This window comes from Megalopta genalis, chromosome 5, assembly GCF_051020955.1.
Source record: "Megalopta genalis isolate 19385.01 chromosome 5, iyMegGena1_principal, whole genome shotgun sequence".
NCBI classification, from domain to species: Eukaryota; Metazoa; Arthropoda; class Insecta; order Hymenoptera; family Halictidae; genus Megalopta; species Megalopta genalis.
The window spans coordinates 27,519,776-27,534,707 of record NC_135017.1 but is presented as its reverse complement, the minus strand read 5'-3'; the positions used below and the strand labels follow the sequence as shown (position 1 = coordinate 27,534,707).

The 14,932-nt window shown below is 35.2% G+C and overlaps 1 non-coding gene across 1 annotated transcript; it reads right to left on the bottom strand.

The window, feature by feature from the left end:
* Positions 1–14,096: 14,096 nt before the first annotated feature.
* On the bottom strand, positions 14,097–14,169 carry TRNAK-CUU (transfer RNA lysine (anticodon CUU)). Its single transcript has one exon. It is a non-coding gene; the product is annotated as a tRNA-Lys (tRNA).
* Positions 14,170–14,932: the final 763 nt, after the last annotated feature.

The following is a 14,932-nucleotide window of genomic DNA, read 5'->3' as shown; positions in this document are numbered from 1 at the left end:
TCTCTCTCTCTCTCTCTCTCTCTCTCTCTCTCTCCCTCCCTCTCCTTCTCTCTCTTTCTCTCTCCTTCTCCTCCTCTCTCTCGCGCTCTCCCTCTTCCTCTCTCTCTTTCTCCTTCCGGCCTCTCGTCCTCTTCTCTTCGTCGCGCGCGCTCTTTCCGCGTGTCTCTCGTTGCCTCTTCTTCTCTACCCTATTTCCTCTTCTCCTTCCCGCCGACTATGCTACTTCTCGCTACCACCGTCTACCTTGCCTTCCGTCTCTCTCCCCCTCGGTAGCACAGTCTCTCCGTCCTCCCGCCGGATCCTATGTCTCTCTCGCTCCTTCTCCCTCTCTTTCTCCGTTCTCTCGTTACACCTCCTCTGCCTCACCTTTCTTCTTCTTCTTCTTCTTCTTCGCCTCTTCGTTTTCCTCTTTCCCGGTCAGTCCTGCCACTACTCCTCGGTGGCTCGTCAACGTGCTCCGTTCCCCCTGCACTGCTCGTTCACTCGATCTTTTCGCCCCTTATTAACACCGATCCGGCGTCTCTCTTTCTCTCTTCGAGTCTCCTTCTCTCTTACCCTATTTCTCTCTTTCTATATCTTCTTCCTCTATCCCCTTCTCTATCTCTTTCCTTCTCCACCTCCGTCCCTTTCCGTAGATCTCTCCGGCACGCCCCTACTCCGTGCACCAGTTCTCCAACCCCTCCTGTTTTTCGTCTATTTCCTCGAGGCGCGCTATTATTTTTCCCTGCCGCGCCTCTCGCGGCCGCTAGGAAGCCGCCGATCCCCGCTCGATAAAAGGAGCCCGCGATCTAGAGAAAGAGGAAGCGCGGTTAACAAGGCCACGAAGGACGCACGCGAACACCTGCAAACCCGCGAACAGATATCGTTCAGAAATCGCGACTTCCACGCGCGCCCGTGTCGCGATTTCTTCTACACTGTCTTCGGCGACGCCTCCACGCTCTTCGTCTTATTCTTCTTCGACTTCTTCTTCGACTTCTTCTTCCTTGTACTCCTCTTTTGCCACACGGTTCGATCGAGAACTATACCGTTTGCTCGCCTTTTCTCGCGAATTTATCTTACGTTCTCGTATCTTATTCCTTCACAACGTTCCCAGTCTTATTACTTCGATGTTCTTCTTTTTGATTATTTTCTCGCGCGTATTTTTTCTTACGCGTCTTCGCCTTTTCTTCGTACGTTTCTCCTCTCACCTTTTCTTACGATTATTCTTGCGAAGTTTTCTTATATTCTTGCTCTTATTTTCTCGACGTTTTTGTTCTGATCTTTTCGAGGATTTCTGTTCCTATTTTGTCGAAGTTCTTGTTCTTATATTTTCCTACATTCTTCTTCCCTTTTTATTACTTCCTTCTTTGTATTTTTTCTTACGTTCTTCTTCCTTTTTCGTACTTTATTCTACGTTTCTCTTATTTCTTTTTCCACTTCACAGTCTTCGTCTTCGTCTTTCCAGGCAGCTTCGGTTCCTTTTCTTCCAGCTACCCTTGCCGGCTCTGTTTCGCTAACGGGACAGGCTCGTGGCGTCTGTTCACGCCAACCAGCAACGCAAATCCAGGAGGCCACGATCGGCCGCGTCGCGCTTGAGTTCTCGTTTTCTTCGGCTCCTTCGTTTCCTTTTCATTCTTCCTTAAACACGAGCGAAAGCTCTATCGAGGTCAGCCGAGCGTACCTGTAAACAGTAACAAGGTCGTCCCTTAAATCTCCGCCGTGGAATGTTTCCGCGTTCGGCGCCTCCCGCGCTATTTCACGATAGAATCGGAGATGCTAAACATCGGAGAATACAGAATGCTGTTCGACGCTTCGCCGGCTTTACGACTCTATTATGGCCGTTTCGGAGTTCTCTCTTTGTAAACAGCGAGAGAATCGAATGGTACAGCGGAACCTCGGTTACACTGGAACAATTGGAGGGATTCGAGCGTAATAGAACAATTAATTAATTGATTAATATTAGGTCGTTCGGAAAGTTGTTTCGTTTCTCAAAAACATATTTCGTTTTGTAAGCTCGTTAAAGAAGCACGTGATTCAGCATTTTACGAATAAACGACGAGGCTTCTACGAGATAAGGTTTGGAAAATACCAGAAAAATGTCGGAAAGTTTTTTTTTATTTGAAACGTTAAAAAATTGTCTTTCATTTTCTCGTGCAAGAACGAAACAACTCTCTGAACGACCCGATAAAAATAATACAGATATTGAAAGTTTGAATAACTGAGAGTCTGCTGTATTTATATCACGAAACTTATTAAGTATTAGAAATGATTGCGTTCGAAAATATTTTAATAACACGAAATTAGAGGAGTTAATGATAAACTTTGGAATTCGAAATCTTTGCTATTTCGATTACTTTTTCAACACATTACAGTAGAACATTCTCACGATAATGGTCTCTTACTTGAACGCTATGAACTCCGCATAACTGATGGCAAATTGTTGCGTCACATCGATATCAACATTGTTATCATTACATCCTAGAGATGTTTACTGGAAACATATTTAGATAACATGTGTTTTATCACGATCCAGCCCTATCCGTAGCACGATCAGAACAGAATTTTAGCCACGAATATTTCGAAAAGTGAAATCTACGATGCGCACGTGTGAATTCGTTATTATTATGCTGTTATATATGTGTGAATGTATCACCTAGGTAAAATTTTTTGAAATAATTTTATAATGCGGTTCATATTACATGTATTGTACAAAATGTGTTACATATTAACATCAGAACCATCGAGCCCTAAGCACAACTGTTATTAAACTGAATTCAATTAATATACACTTATCCCTTAATTTACGCGTCACTTTTTTACGCGTATTTATCAAATTTATAGTAGCTTTTATTTCCAATATTTTTACTTTTGTACTTACAGACTCTATTTACGCGATTTTCAATTCGCGCAAAACAAAGCCCACGTGGAACGAATACATTGCGTAAATTGTAGAACAGATGTATAATATGCAACTATATTCTTGAATAACGATGTTTAGAATGGATTTATACGAATTACAATTTTTTCACAAACATTTATACAAACTACAATTTTTATTATAATACATACGTCAGAGAAGAAGTTTATCAAGAAATTTCTCATAGAAATATGTTTATAATAATCAGAAATTTTAGAAGAAGAAAATCAGTCGTTTTGACCGTTCTGATCGTTTCAGTGTTAAGAAATCAGTGTCACGAGACATGACCAACATTTCAGACGTTGAACTATTCCCATCGTTCAAATAGTGTGGTATACTATTGACCCTGCATCGCGACCTATCCTCATCGGAAACAGGAACTCCCAGCCTACAAACTTTAGACAGGAAAGTGACATTCCACGTGCATTACTCCTCCGACTGTCGACGATTTTAAATCTGGCGTTCTTCGCGCATATCATGGAAATAATACTTGCAACAATCAAGTTCAATTAATGTCAATCTCAATAAACTCCTCTATGCAAGTTTGTTATTTGGTTAGATAGTTTATACATTACTTTTTAGCGTTTTACGCATCTATACTCTTTTGTATGTTGCATCTTATGTATTTTATTATTTACTCTCCTTTCTAATTTTCTTTAATTGTTTAATTTCATTTTGCTTCTTATGTTATATCCTTTTAAATCTATTTCTTAGGACGCATCTGCATAATAAGACTAGCCGCAAAAAATCAGAGGGTTAAAATTGCAAAGAAATTAAAATTGCTGACTTGTACCCTTCGTTTTCCATATTTGCCTATATTTCATAACAAATTGTAAATAATTTGTTGGCTATTATATTATATTACACCACAGCGCACACTATACAATTGAATATTTGCTCATGCGTGTGAAGACTTTGTAATAACTGAAGAAGAGAGAATGTGTAAGTGTGTTATGATTTTGATGCAGCAGTTGATATCAACATTTTCATCCTTTAAACTAATTTATTAAAACGAACATTTTGATTCATATAGATTGATGGAAAACTGATACAAAGAACCCGGGATCGAGGTCTTAATAACTTGGATAGTCTTTAATACACAACAAAACCACTGTAACTGAATAATCTCAGATGAATAGGTCGTTATAAGTACAATGGTTTATGTATAGTCATGTTCTAAAATCAAAGTATTACAACCGTCATCGGTCTCCCCTATACAAAGTGTCTCATAATTTATGTTAACACCCGGAAGGGCAGAAAAGGACCTTGACGAAAAGGTCAACATTCTGAGGTCATTTGAAGTAACTTTTTCCTTAGCGAAGATGCAATCGGCGGCTTTGTTTACGAGTTATCGACGGAAAACAGTAACCAATGAGTGGCGAGCTCGGCTGGCGCGAGGTGGCCGAGCCAACGAGCGGTCGAAGCCCAGTTCCGCTAATTAGCTTCGGCCGCCTCGCGCCAGTTAATCTCGCCTCTCATTGGTCACTGTTTTTCTTTAATAGCTCGTAAACAAAGCCGTGGATTGCATTTTCGCTAAGGAAGAAGTTACTTCAAATGACCTGAGGAATCACCCCTTTCCGGCTGTTAACATAATTATGGCACATCTCATATACAAAAGTTTTACAAACGTTTCATTTTTCAGCATTTCCAGATTCTTCGTGTTGCAATTATTGAAGCAAAGATGCTTTTAGTGAGCAATTACTTGGTGTATCTATTTGATCGGATGTGTTTTCCAGGTTATTATTTATAATAACATAATTGTCCCACTCTGTATAGTGTCTGGAGTAATTTTTGCGACACATTTTACGTACACACTTTTCAAAGAAGTCGCGACGGCTAATTGATTCATAAGAGAACTATTTTGATCCCACCATATTTGAAAAAATCAGCAAAAATGCACAGTATACTTTTGAGTCCATAAATTCTGTATCGCAAAGTACCTTTACGTCACTAAGTCTAAACACTGGAAGCTCCGCCGCGCGACAAGCTACTATACGCTCAGTATCGCGGCAACAATAACGCAAGAATGTGGATCTCCGTGGCGCCTCCTAATCTCTAAGCCCGAATTCTGGTTCCATCCACGGTCTATCAGCATGCACCGCTCCATTTCGTCATTTTTCCTGTCGCCAGCCAAGCTCGTATTCCACCGTATTTACGAGGCGTTCGGTTAAGTGCGCTTTAAGTGACCCCGGCCGGTTGAAGTCGGTTCGAGTGAGTCAGGTGATCGGCGATGAGGCGAAGCAACGCGGCGCGCCGCAGCCGACAATGGACAACGAGATGCTCGCGAGGAAAACCATTTCCACCTTTCGTCTCGATTTCGAGAAATCCTGCGCGACCGAGCATCCACTATCTACTATCAGCGACCGCCGAAGTCGTACGAGATGTTCGACAACGGTAGAAATTTGACGCTTCCAGAAAACGTCGAGCACCCGTCCGTGGATGCCGCGGCGCGATCCTCGATGAAGGGTATCTTCCCTTTATCTTCGTACACGGCCGGGAAGCCGCTTGTACGCTGTCCTACCAGATGAGATAGTTTTCCACGAAATGGTCGCTATTAACGCGGTTCAAAACGCATACCCGATGCGTGATCCCTTTTCTTCTTTACTTATTTACGAGCCGAACCCGACACAGGGGTTCGGCACTTTTGAATCTTTTGTTCGATTCGCGGTGACTTATTGTTAAAGAAGGAGTGAATTTTTTGCGGAATTCGGGGATCTAGATTGCAATAGACTGTCGTAGATTACTTGCTAATGTGTAGACAAAAATCTGTATAATTTTCTTTTCCGTTCGCGGATAACCAATAGACGATTTTTATAGATTTTCGACCTCAGTTTTTTTCGGTGATTTCAAAGAGGAACATCGAATTCTTTTAACTTGCAGAATCGTGTATGCTCTAAGCATAAATGAATGCGTTTCACATGCAACGATTCTATCGTATAACATTATGATTCATACGGCAATACAGTAAACTTTTATTTTACATAAAAATCCGTAGTCAAACAATAATGCTTATATGGACAGACAGAAGCCAATCGGTTTAAGTCCATTAACCTTAAAATTGAGATAAATAAGAATTTAGCAAATTATATATATATATATATAAAACAACACAATTTTTATTATCAAATAGAAAAAGAATTGATATTAATATTTAATTATTCTACTTGATTGTTTTTATTAATTTTATTATTTTGTTGAGTCATTCCTTGGTGAATACAAGTGCTGGTACCTATTGCTCATTCGTGAAGAAATCGATTATATTGATTTATCGAATTTAAAAAAGACTAAAATGCGTTTGCACTGCGTAATCGATTTTCAAAGCAAAGCAGACTTGTTCTGACTCGCTGTATTATTTCTCAAACATATCTAATCAACAAAGACATCGCAAAAAGCGCTAGTGAATAAAATATAATCATGGTCAACAAACAAGGTACCTAAACAATTTCATTTAACAATTACGATAGCAAATATCTTTCAGTTTGCATAGTAACATTTTCAAAAATATTGTTTCCTATTTTGTCTTCCTTTACTTTTGAAATTGCTACTGAAATTAAGAAATACACTGAAATTAATTGTTCAAGTTGTGAGCAAGTTAATACTTTGTATTTCAGTGTCACACTTAATTATACCAAAATTATAATAAAAATATTTGTCACCAAAATTATAATAAAATGTTTATCTTGTATCACTTATGTCATTAATAATTTATGAATATTTGAACATGTTCCAATGGCGTTTAATAATATTTAGTCCTTTGTACTTGAAACTATTGTAACTCTAAATCGAAAACATTCTTTCTGACTCACGTAATTTTCATTTAATACGATTTATGCATTTTATGCACATGAAATTAAGCCTGTTGGCTCGTGCAATATTTATCCTATTAACGGTTGTTGGATATGAAATTTGATAATTTGAAGATCATTTCAGGCACAGCAATTTTAAGTGCCGCTTCAGCGTCGCCACTCGAGTACTAAAGGATTAATAATGTTAATCGACGTTTTACTGCGTTCGGTTTTAGCCTTGATGGCCTAGAGATTACGGATACAAAAGCTCAGGCAGTTTTGTACAATTAGGACGACGCCGTGTTGCATAACTAGGTCTATAAAACTTTCTTCCATCATTTATGACTTTCCAAATGAAAAAAGAAACTGATCTTAATTAGTTGTAACATCATAAAACGAACCTATAGTAAAAGTTAGTAAATTAGAGTTTAAATGTGCTGTAAATAATGGTGATCAGTGCTACTTTGTTGAATAGTATCTGTCAAAAATCTTAATGTAGACTAATGAGTTTATGAGGTAAACGATTAAGAATAGCAAATAGATAATGTATCTGTATATATTAATCATCATACACTTACCGACAAAAATTAAAAACATGTTACTCAGACGCATATCCTTGGATATAATGAACTTTCCTAATATAAGATAAAAATTTGTATCGTGTCAATGAAAATATTAATGTTATTGTTGTTTAATTTATTTTTTATTCCTTTATTTTATTTATTTTTTTATTTGTCGTGTACACTAAATAAAACAATGTGTTATATACTTCACTATAATACATACACTTATTTAAATATCAAATTTTACTCAAATGTTAACGATATGTCGGCAATAAATACGTCGATAATAAAAGAGTAAGATGTGAAGAAAACAGTAATTACATCATTTACGATTTTTGTTTGAACTACTTTTTGGTATGGCAAATAGTTATTAACAAGTAATTTACCTTGCACACTTAGGCTAATCACTCTGCATATTAAACGTGACTTCTTGAGTTTGAAGATCAGTGAAAATAGAAACTTATTCGGTATCAATTGATTGTTGTTTTAAATGTCATACGCAATATACAAACGATTAGAAACACCAAATGTGAAAAATGTAAACGAGGTACAAGGAAATTGTTATATCACGTTTCAAAATAATTGTTGCATTATCAAATTCATCATTTGTTAAGAACGTAGAAAAATTGTTAAGAAAACACACACATCAAATTGTTAAGAACGTAGTTAATATTGTGAGACACGAGACTCGATTATGCATAAAATAAAATACGTCATAAAAACAGAAATACTGTAGGTCAGAAGAACTATTTTGGATTTAGAGTTAAAATGGCTTCGAGTGCAAAGCGTTAATAACAGTCTTTGAGAGTGATTGGTCTATTCTTGTTTTTCTTCACGTTTTTAATTATTACGTTGGCCAATTATTGCATTTTCTTTTCCACAGATGACAGTGGAGAAAAACGCAATGACTTATAGGCCAATCTAATGATTAAAACCGTGAATGAAAACAAGAATAGACTAAACATTCTATTATTGTAGACCCATTGAAATTCTTATGAGAAAAAGACATATTGAATACAACCGAGAAACTTGTATTCCGCAGAACGAAACGAGGTATAATTATCAGATTTTTCGATTTAGCACGATACATATGGAAGGATTCTGTTCTTATCGATGTAATTGCGAAGTATTATTGCTCAGTCACCTGGCTAATACCACGATACGAATCGCGATGTACTGAACTATTAATTTGTTTCGTTGCATGTAACTCCGATCAATTCTCGTCTGGTGCTCATTTATAGTGAATCGTGCACGTGGCAATTTCAGTCAAATTAACGTCGCGACCAACAGGATCGATTGGATTAAGCCGGCTTGACGCGAATGTTTGAAACGTGCCGCTTGGCGCAGAAACGCCGGCAAGACTGGGCCAGTAATGATACTTCATCAATATAATACATACAAATGACATAACCTTGACGTATCAATTATTCACGTGAACAAACCGTCGGTGGAGAAGTCGCTGTACCCCATGAAAATAGCTTCAACCGGCGGTATCGATACTCAATCATTGAATATGTATTTAGGGTTAACGATTGCAATTTGTCAGATTCCTAGCAAAGCAATTAATTATTTCACGCGACTAAAATATCCCATCGTCGCACAATTGAACCGTATAATTATAACCTGTGCAATTATACAGAGGCTGAACAGATTATTATACTCTGAAAGATTTTTCCATAAAATATGCGATAATTGTTTTCCGCAAAATTTGAACGGCTCATTATTGAACCTCGTCGCTAAGCCATACATCTGAAATTGTAAAAAGATGTAAATAGAATATTTTAATAATAATACATAGAATAATTATGCATAATAATAATAAAAATACATATTATTATGTATTTTTATTTATGTATCCTGTATTATTACAGGAATTCTATTTATGCAGTAAAACTTGTTTAATAATTGTTTTGAAATAACTTGTTTTCACGGAACCTTTATTATTTTATGAATGTTATTGTTGCTTTTTTTGTACTGATTAATTACAGTATCTGTGAACACTTAAATACTTATCTTTTTTTAAATAAAGAACTGTCGGTGAAAAGGAAGAGCCACGGCTTAAATTTTATCGACATAGAATTTGGCAGGTGCTGAATTTTTAACTATTTAAGATCGTTATTTATACTTAATTATGTTATTTTTCTAATGCTTTAATATGTATTAAATTTTGTACGAGCTTTCAACCAATTTAATTTAATTTTATCGATCCAATTTTATATTTTTCTAGACTATAGTCAGTTTAATTATTAAAAAATGATATTGCAACATTATAACTAAAACGTCAATTCTATTGCATCGCTCGAGCTTGCAGAGTATGAAATATTTTTGTTTCGGTATAATAATTGAATTAGTGCAACTTTGTTCATTAAACTAATTTTCAATCTACAACTTCCTAGTTGTCCTAATCTAGCGGACGTTGTGAAAAAAGATATTACCGAGGATCATAACATAGTGAATGAATAATGTTTACAGTTAACATGCTTCAGGTAATTCATAACGTGTTAAACGAATGTGAAATCGATTCAGGCTGGGAGTAAATTGACCAGAAAATAACTCTTTGGTTTTAATTTTCGAGCAGTAATGGAAACTGCGAGATTAGAAATTAAATACGAGTACTTCGCATTAGCGATTAAAAGCCGGCGATTTATACTAGCGCAGAGTAACTTAATATACCGGGCCTATAAATACATATTCGAGGCGAAATTCAGCCAGTGGGCGTAAATATACGTTCGTCTAGCTTGATAGATAAGCCGGGTGGGTTGTCTAAACCCGTCTTAATGTTACCATTTAATCAGCGAATACTATGGAATCGACGGCGCAAATGAAATTGCTATAGGCATCGAGAAATTGCAATTCACGTATCCGCAAGCTTTAGACTGCGAACTAAACGTTCATTCATAAATTAAGACTAAAATGTTTCCACCTACGCCACGCCAAGCACCTCGAATCCTACTTCACCGGAATTTATTGTTAGAATATCGAGCCGTGTATTAATGGTAAAGATTAAAAGCTTGAAACCGACTGAGTTAGTATTTTTCAGAGAATGGTACTATTTTTTCGTAGATTCGTGAAAGATTCAATCTCTATTCAATGATACTAACGCTGTGACCTTTGCAAAAGATTCTAAACACTAGAATTTTATCAAATCGTAAATATAAGTTTGTATCATCCGGCAATCAGGATATAATTTTACTAAAAAGTAAAATTTAAATATTTATTCAGTGATATTATAATGAAATTTATGTTTTATCTGTAATTAGACTGCAGATTTTACAAAAATGGCTGGATCGCGAACAAAATTGGAAAAATATTGGAAGAATTTGAGAATATTTTTATATTATGTACACTAATTAAAATAATTAACAAAGGAACGAGATTTTCGCCTGACTTGTGGTTCTTAGAATTGCATTAGATAATCTTTATGCTGCGTAAAAATCTGTCATATTTTCTATTATTATATAATATTATAATGTTATTAATATATAATATATTATATAATAGATAATAGTATTATATAATGTATACAGGGTGTGCCAGTCTTTCCGGCATAACACTGTCAGCATATTCTACAAGCAAAAGTAAGAAATCACTATTATATGAACATATGCTCGTAAATGTTTTATTACGGAGTTATTATTAATACTACAAAATGTAAATGAACTGGCGTTTCGTCGAGACAGGATAGGAACACAATATATTGCGTTATATAATATAACATGTTACGTACGTTACAATATATTATATAATAGATTGCAGATTTTTATACAACACAAACATTGCCTAAATTAATAGCAAGAAACATAAATCAGTCGAAGATCTCGAAAAATATAAAATATAAAATAATATTATATAACACATACAAAGATAGCTAAATAATAAATGTTCCCAATTTAGAATCGATACGTTAAAAGTTCTATATAAACAAATTCTTTTAAAACGTTCATTTAAAAAGATCCTGTAAAACAAATGAAACGCACGATAGATTAATGTAGCAACTTTATCATTTTTTATTTGCAACCAGAATAATCACGTAACCATCGTTACAATATTATTCGTTAAATCATATTTACCACTCGTCGTAACGTTCGAAAACTTTTGTTCAAAATCTCGCAGATGTAAGAAATTCCAATAAGCATACCTTACCGGAAACGTTGCGGAACGTTCTCGTATCCAGGTCTCGCGTACCCATGGTTAGTGTAGTGTGTCGTCATTTTTTCTGTTTGGATACTAATTGAATTCCAACGATCGATTCAATAAAACTCGTCGCCGCGACGTCGGGATGATTAACGCGAGTAAAGTGGGTGGACGGCGAGCGCGGGGCGGCAAAAGAAATATACGGCGAGCAATAAAATAATAAGGAGACCGAGAGGAGGAGAGTGATCGAGGGCAATCGGCGGCTGATCCTCGATCACCGGTGATCTCTGCGGTGATCGGTCAAGCGCGTCGATCTTATCTTTAACACTGACTTAAATATATCGAACCGGACGGCGTTCCAGGACCTTTTTTGCGAGCAACTACTTTCATTCACGCTGGCCGGACCTCCCCTTCATCAGAAGCTTCATTTTGTGTCAAATGACGACCGAGCAATTACGTCGACTGTGTTCCTTTTTAAACGCGCGGCCGCGGCTGACATAAAGTCGAGCATTGAAAGCTTCAATCTAAAAGCTTAATTCCGCGGGTTCTTGCGCCTCGACTACGCCGTTTCTTCCCCCGTCCCGCGCGCTTTTCTGTCGCTGCCGCACGGTAACACACGGCAACGTGTAATTCCCGAGCCACGATATCAATTTTATGGTTGCGGCATTCGGTTCTTATGCGACCTTAATAATTGATATGTCTACATTGCACACTAAATTGCAATAAGAAAGCACTAAATGAGTAAATGATAGAGAGGTGAAAGTCCATGGGGAAAAAGTGTATCGTTAAGGTTATTTATAGAAGGGATGAGACCTACAATCGGCGACGGAAATGTCTCCAGGGATTGGGTTTCAGAGCCTAATCCCGGGCAGAGTCCGGCACTATTCGAACTGCTTCGAATTAATAATTATTCGAACGAATTCTTGTTAGTCGGATATTTTAGCCGAATTACGATTGTTCTTTATTTTTCACGAATTATTATATCTGTTTAGATCGAATAAATCGTTTCGCATAATTATTTATTCGAATAAGAGATTCGAATAGAGATTGTAAAATTATTCGAATGGGTTATGAGAATGGAGATTGTAAAATTATTCGAATGGGTTATGAGAATGGAGATTGTAAAATTATTCGAATAAGCTATTCGAATAGAAGTTCTAAAATTATTCGAGGACTGTTGTTCGCTATTCTTGTTTTATAATATTATTATAATATATTATTATAATATATTATTATACAAATACATTCAGGATCAAGACAATTTCAACTACTTGTGCATCAATGATCAATCTATCCAAAAGTAACAAACTTTTGACAACGTTCGAAAAAAGGAATACGGAAGAAATAAATCGACGAGCTAATATAAATACACATTATATTCTATCAGTTTTATTCAAATCGATTATTTTCCGTACGAATTCCTGTACGAATAAATTCTTATTCGAATAAAATCTTGTTCGAAAGAATTTTTATTCGAATAAATTTTTATTCGTTTGAAAATTGATTCGATAGTGTCGAATAAAGAACAGAGTCGATAATAACCAATATTGGATTAATGTTTCGTTTGTCTAATGAATTTTTTCTTCCTGTTTCTTCTATCACCTGGATTATAAAGTTTTATTAATACTATATAAAGTAACTTTTTAATTTAGACTATTTATTATTACTGCTCAATGGTATAGTTATTCGAGTGATATTATTATAGCTCTAAAAGAGTTATTAAAAATTCTGAGTAATCACAGTTTGCAATTTCCTTGCCATGTTTTGGTAGTAATTAATCAAACTTAAATTAAAAGGTTTAGTAAAGTATAATATATGTTACATATTCACAAAATTAATTTTGTTTTTAGTTTAATGGTCTTCTTTGTTTTATTTACTTATTTATTTATCTTTTAATGAAATGTGAAAATTTCGAGACTCTAATTATTATGTATTCATTTAATTCTTTATTATTCAATATAAATGCATTAATTTCTATTGTATTTGGTTACAAGATTACTATCAATCTCTAAGCTTGCTTTATATTATTTAATCGTATGCTTGAATCTATTAAAGGAAAAATCTGAATTATATTTGTCGTATCAGACATTTAGCTGTCGGTAAACTGGTATTTTAAACTTTGTAATTTCGTGTCACGACATAAGACGAATCTCAAATTTTGTGGCTTGACTCATGTCATAACATTTGCATTAAGTGACAATGAAATAAATTGTGACCGAATGCACCCACATTTCAAAATGTATTTTTAGCTCCTGTGATACGGAGAATGCTTATATACCCATACCCTAGATAACACACAAAAATACAAACCAAAATAGGGATTAAATATTTTCAAAAAGGTTCAACATTCCACTGGAGTAATTGATAAATTAGAATGCCTGACTAATATAAAAATATGTATGCAATATTCTCAAAACATAGCGTTAAGAATTTTACTAAACATTAGTGGTGCGACGGCGCTTCCCCATTCGTTTTATGAATATAATTCACATTCATAATATTTAATATCGCACTTCTCAGTCAATTAAAAATGTAACTGCACAATTATTTCTCTGTATAATAATTTTACTCCAAAATAGCAAGATCTACTCCCATTATCTAATGAAGATTAGGTTATATATTATATATTATCAAACGAACATTGGAAATTATTAATAGAATATCTCGAGAGTCTAATTATACTTGCATAAAACGTAATAAAAAGAAAAAAAAAGAATTCGCCCAACGTGGGGCTCGAACCCACGACCCTGAGATTAAGAGTCTCATGCTCTACCGACTGAGCTAGCCGGGCAATTGATGTTTATGTTAAAAACGAGTTGCATCAGTACTGACTATCAAAAAACACTAGATTACATCAATTTACAAATCCCAGTACTAAAAATTAAATTTACATTAACATCCTTATTGTATTCAAAATATACAATAATGATAAAAATGCAAATAAATCCTGTTTTCAATAGTTTTATAGTTTGAAAGAAAATGATGATTATTAATTATCGTCATAACTAGACTAAATACTTTATATATTCCTGTAAACAAATCAGCCAACGTTAAGAATATTATTATATCATTTTTCAACTTTCATTATTATTTCCAATATACTAAAATTATTGTAAAAATAAACTAAAATTATTAAAAGAAGCAGGCAATTATTTAACTCCTAACTTTCGCGGCTAAAATGTTTATTTGGCGTAAAGATTTTTTGTTCAATCATAACGACACGAAGTTAATTGTTAATCTAATATATTAATTAAGCTAGTTGGAAAGAAATTATCTTCATTACAAAATGTCAGATTTATGCAGAATTATAATCGAATTACTCAAGAAATTATAATTATAAAGTAATTCAATTACATCATAATTCAGTCGCATTGTACTTCATAATTCAGATCTCCATTCAATTCAATTACAGTGCAGAGTAAATTCTCTCCAATTGTCCCTCAGCTTGTAAACAAAAATGGACAACTTGGGAAGAGGAGATACGATTATTCGAGCCTCGCGTCTCGTTTTTATAGTTGCCGATTGTCAACAACTATAAAAACGAGCCGCGACGC